This window comes from Panulirus ornatus, chromosome 1 (genome assembly GCF_036320965.1).
Source record: "Panulirus ornatus isolate Po-2019 chromosome 1, ASM3632096v1, whole genome shotgun sequence".
NCBI classification, from domain to species: domain Eukaryota; kingdom Metazoa; phylum Arthropoda; class Malacostraca; order Decapoda; family Palinuridae; genus Panulirus; species Panulirus ornatus.
The window spans coordinates 9,468,316-9,474,315 of NC_092224.1; the positions used below are offsets into that span (position 1 = coordinate 9,468,316).

Below are 6,000 nucleotides of genomic sequence, written 5' to 3' on the forward strand. Positions count from 1 at the left end.
CACTTTCTTGCAGTGTCCCGTGTTGTGACAATGGGAGCACTTCTTTCTCCAGGTAGAACAAAGCTTCCCTCATCCTTCAGGATGTTCCGCGGCACTATAGGCATAACAGTGCTGGCGCGTTTTGACTTATTTGGGAGTTGTCGATCGCTGGCGACGCTTCAATATCTTTTGAGCAGCCTTTGACTAACCTGTCAGGTCCGCTCCGGTGTTGTAGGCTAACTCCTCGCTGCGACATGAGGACAGGGTGTCGGACAGTTCAGGTGGAGGGTTGATGGCCGGGAGTTTCTTCCGAGTTTCCTGATTCCGGATGCCTGGCGTGATGCAAGTCACTTGACGGGTGCTTATGCAGTGTTCACTCAACTCTGTGACGTCAACAAGCTCTCCGAGGGCGATGTATAAGTCGTTGAAGGCCTCCCCCTCATGTTGGCGGCGCTTATCGAAACGCACTCAATGTAAGGCTACGTTGCGCTGACGTTTGAGATAAGCCTTGATGAACTGGAGGATGCCTTTCCACACCCAGGCCGAAATTCTCGTTAACCCCGATGGCGTGGCTTTTCAACTGTAGCAGTTCTGCGTTGTCCAAGCAAGCACGACTCCACAACTTAAATTTGTGGAGAGAGGCGTTAGACGTGAGCTTGTGAGATGCTGGCGGTGGTGGCTGGCGCGGCTGGTGGCCAGGCTTGCCGTCCGTGGCGTCAGGATTCGGAGCCCCGATGGTGTCCGTACTGTGCTCGGCGGCTGTGGAGCGGGCCAGCACCTGTTGCATTAGTCTTAAAACTAATATTATTGCTGAGGGACCTGATGTTGCAACTCTCGGCGCTCGTCGGCAACCTGCTGAGCGGCGAGCTGTTACTGCTGAAGTTGTTCTTGCAACTATCGGGGCTCGTCGTCAGCCTGCTAAGCGACGAGCTGTTGTTGGACCTCCTTCATGGCTGCTAATCTCTCTATCGCTGATGTGCCTGAGGCACCTGCCTCCCCCGTCTCCTCTGAACTCACCCAGCGACAGTTTTCCCCTTGCTTACGTGGATTGCCGGACATGGCAACGTTAGTTGTGGGGACAATGATTCACTGGCGTCGGGGAAACGCGTTAACAGCATGGGGTGCTGACGTGGGCGGGGGCAAAGTGCTACGCTGGGGCCGTTAGTGTCACTGCAAGATACCTGGGTAGGTCACGGCAAACCAGAGACGGTCGCTGACTCTTGGGACAGTCGGATGGCACAGACAACACAAGTCGGCAGGGAGTGGAGATAAACACACGGACAGTTATGGCGTCCTACGGTGGCTAATAATATCTTCTCACTGTGTCACTCTTTTTACATAACTCCTTGATCCTCCTCTCTACGCCATGTAGGAATGGTGAAACAAAGACGCTGGTGAAGACGTGACATGTAAGTTTATCCACAAACAAACAAGATACACGCGTGCGATAGTTAGGCAAAAGGTAATGTGTTAACTACTTGAGAACTTATCGCTCCTGCCGACAGAGCGCATGACGTTCGTTCAAAACAAGAGGGAGACGAGCGTAAATACAATAAATTTTCATTATATTTAGGGATACATAAATTTCCTCCAGTACCTATAAGCACATTTTGAAAGGAAATCTCGCCGTCTGCAGTGAGCTTTGTGCGTACACTTTTAGCAAAATGCAATTATATTAGGGGTTCGGTAGGGGTTCCAGTAACGCTAACAACAGATTAAGCTACGAGGAACGGTAGAAACAGATGCTAGCTTCCATTCATTTATCGAAATCTTCCTCACTACAGGTACGTTATGTGTCGGCTGACTTTATGTCTGATTGAGGTGAATGTCATGTTTGTAATGTATTACCAGGAAAACCGTAAGGAAATTTTATTGCAACTTCAGAGATGCCAAGTGTTAGATCTGAAAGCGGGGGATTTCAGCGGAATGACCGTATGGTTACTTTCGGCTAAATTGAAGCGCCTTTACAGTATGACAAAATTCTTCAAATAGTGGACCAAGATATGTCACTTTATGCCTTTCAGAGATTCTGTAAATGCACTCACACAAGAGTATAGATGCACAGGCCATAGGCAGAAATTACCAAGACTTAATATCGTGATAAGCTCAGTAAGCTGCTGTGCTGTACCATGGGGATGAAGACACTTGTTCAGGCCAGTTGGATGGGCCCACAGGCATTATTGCCAACTTATATCTGTAAATGTCACTAAATTCATCCTCGAACCTAACAATACATACTGTCATGAATACGATAGTGCACACATATACTGAGTCATTAACTAACTATTTACATTTGTATAGTCAATCAGTACAAGCATAAAAGTGTAAGCTAGATTGTCATAAACATTGTACAACGTCGATGAGCTGAAAGTGACGGCGCTTTGAAGGCGAGGAGGTCATAATGTGGGAAATTGGCGAGAACTAAGACAGGTCTGCAATTTTCGGATGTGACTTGTTTCTCGACAAGATGTGCTAGCTTTATTGAAGAATATGTTGATGGTGGGGGAGTTGTTACTAATAGTAGCTTTAAGGAAAAGTGATGACGGTAAGACAAATGTTAGGAGTGCTAATTTGATAAAGTGCTGGTAATTTTGCCTGGTTTTGCGTATCCTGGTGAATGGCGTAATCAAAAGGCATCGTTCCATCAAGGATGTTGATGCGACTGGACACTACCCTCTTGCCCTCTTTTTCTTTTGACTAGGTTATGATTCTGTGTATTAAATTTCATATTCACATTTGACATGTATCATCTACAGTAGAATTATGTCGAACCAAATAATTTGTTTTTATTGATACCCCCGCTTAATCTGGCGCCTATAGTATTTAAAAGTTTGGGTATTGAAACTTGTGATCCGTGCCAGATAGAAAAAGTAATATGATGGTAGTTAAGCAAGAAAACATATCTCCTCGATGTGCCATATTTACTCATTAACAAGGGAATTGTAGAAGTTTCAAACTAAGCTGCTACAGAGTCTTCCGTGTTAGTGCACAAAAATGTACCAATCCACCCACCATCATTCGGAAACTGAAGAACAAAAAAGATATTCATTCATATGGTTACCCCGGGACCAATTCCTATGAAAGATTCCTGATGTTACTGAGGATCTTCCTAAAGGCTTCTCCGATCCAAAGGTGCGCTACTTCCAGTAGCAGGGAAATATAGACTCGTTTGGAGTGGGAAGTTCATTGACGAGTTTGTAATATCTGTCTATATCTCTGACGCCTGTTCCAGTCTGGAACTTCCTCTTAGGGGTGGCCACGGCAATAGAGTCTCCATAACTAGTGAACTCTATTGCCACTCAGCCTTTAGTGCCCTACCCTTTAACAGGCCACTGACAGAGGGCAAGTCTGGAGCAGTGTTTGCAGAGGCTCCTAACTTATGTACTTACTGACTACTTCTACCGAATTCTTCTGCGGACTACTGTCTATTGCTCCCACCGTATTGCCAAAAGGCAGAGCTAGCACATGGCATTCCCTACAGGAAAATCTGGAGTTATGACGAATGAACTGTACGAGTTGTGTTGTCAAGTGACAAGGAGAGAATGTATGCCAGTAGTCCGGGTGCGGGTTAGGCAGTTAGGAGTGCAACTTGACAACCACTGAAATGCTGCCTTTACGCAGCTGTCACTAACCCTCCTAATACCGAGGCAGATGGTGCAGGTAATATACCTCCCTGGTCATTGGTTGCCTACGAACTACTACCTACAAAGACATTCGGCTTCAGCTGTTTTGATTTATTCTTCAACATGTGTAGTGTGTAGGTATTCCAGCATCATTCATACTAATTCTATTGAGCCAACCGTGTAAAGTTTTTGATGGTAAGGCAGGTATATTACAAAGAAATCTGAAGGCTTTACGACATGTTATGTGTAGCCAGAGATAAACTTTTATCTTTGTTGTCATAACATCGTCCCCTCATACTAGTTTTAGAACACTCACTGCCTCAAGAAAAAGAGTCTAAGACCTTTACTCCCAGTGATACAACGATGGAGCCCGGGCTTGAGTTCCTCTTACCCTTTTTTTTTTTTCCCCAACCCCACTTGATCATGATTAAAGTGTATAGCGAAAACAGTCGTCCTCACTTCGTCACCGTTACATAACACACTACATGCATTCTGCTTTGTTTATATACTCGTTGATGTTCTAAGCTGGCATCTCCTTTATGAAATGTTCTACAAAAAGTCAAACGTTATCCATGACTCCCCATTAATATTTCCGGCCTTTATAGCACAGGAAGCACAAATGAGAGTAAACATAAGGTTCAGGACTCCTGGAAAATTTATATATAAAGGTAACGGCACAGAGCCTGTAAATTATGTAGCAAAATTCCCTATGTATAAAGTAGAATTGAAAGCCCAAGGTACAGATCAAAGTGTCGAGTTATGCAAGGATTATCAAACCTACCACAAAACACCGCTGTCACGTTACATGGTTACGGCGAATGGAACAAGTGATCAAATACATTTTACAAAACTTAGAAACCCTGTAATCAGGTCAAAACTTTCAGCAAATCGTTGCATAAAACTTGGTAATACAGTTGGGGAATAAAATTCTTAGAGGAATATTTCATTACATCACAATATTTGTCCGACTCGTTTGCTTTTTAATCAAGATTAACGAACTCATAAAGGTTAAGCAATTTACGCATTCGATCAATACAAGAATGTGCAGAAATATAAGCTTTACAGTGACATCAGCGAGGTACTATCACTTTACATACAAAAGTACGCCAATGTCTACAAAAACAATTTCATAAAATTTCGAAAGATCAGAGTCGGGGGGGGAATGTCCTTCCAAATTACGCATTAAGAGTAATTAAACATCTGCTCCCAATCTCTAGCTTTTCATAATGTTTGCAGTTGTTTGGAATGAACCATAAACTTTATTCATATCTTTCGCAGAATATCGGCAAAAGATTTACGAAGGCACCCAAGGTAAAGCCAGTACCATGAAATAAGCAGTCCCCATACTGTCAGGTACACACTGGTCACTCGTAACTTGATTACCCTCACTACTTGTATATTTAAGAAGTGGTGCTAATGAATGACAGAACTACACTGATATAAAACTAATTGAATTTCCAGATTTTTATCTTATTGTCGTCAAATTTGACTGCCCTGCCTGAATTATCCATGGGTTTCGTAAGAAAACCAAATGCAGCGTCAAAATTCATCGGACGAGGTGGATCATAGTTACGTCATCACAGATCCAGGATCATACGCCTAGTTTTGAATAGATCTTTGTTGTTGGTTCATCATTATAGGCCAAGCACCTCAGAAGAGACATACTTACAGCACTCAAAATAAAAGACATTACCTTGTGGACTGTCCTTCCCCGGCAGCAGGACACAACCCTCTCACTTGCTCGGTATGAAACAAAATGTTTGTTGCTTTCTGATTGGAGGTTAGGAGCAGCGAGCCAGGAGTTCCACAACCAATCAACGAACAGCTCGACAGTAACAAGCAGCTATTTGTACTAAATACACGTTTCAAGTTTGAGTATAAGGAATTGTAATTTCTTTTTTTACCTATTTCTTTTTCTCCGAATTTCTGTAGAACTTTATTTCAAATCTGAAAAAACATCCCATAGTTTTTTCTATTCATCACAAATTTAGTAAATTCATGACTTCCTGAATACGTGTTACAGTTTTGGGATACAAACTGCAAATGAGCTTTCTCAACATACCTACGTGCCTGAAGCAATGTTCACGCCTAGTACGGTTGTTTTACAAACACACACACACACACACATATATATATATATATATATATATATATATATATATATATATATATATATATATATATATATATACATATATATATATATATATTATACTTTCGCTGTCTCCCGCGTTAGCGAGATAGGGCAAGGAAACAGACGAAAGAATTGGCCCAACCCACCCAAATACCCATGTATATACGTAAACGCCCACACACGCACATATCTATACCTATACATTTCAACGTACACACATATACATATGTACACAGACATATACATATATACTCATGTACATAT

General features: G+C 42.5%; 1 protein-coding gene across 2 annotated transcripts in view; it reads right to left on the reverse strand.

The window, feature by feature from the left end:
• LOC139755387 (BTB/POZ domain-containing protein 3-like) overlaps positions 1-5,346 on the reverse strand; it is a 167,276-nt gene extending 161,930 nt beyond the window's left edge. Inside the window, exon 1 of one of the 2 annotated variants that reach the window (XM_071673840.1) lies at positions 5,296-5,346. The gene's annotated coding sequence lies outside the window, so the exon portion shown is untranslated. The remainder of the gene's footprint in view (positions 1-5,295) is intronic. The other variant, XM_071674208.1, reaches the window with a different exon arrangement.
• Between the last annotated feature and the right edge of the window lie 654 nt (positions 5,347-6,000).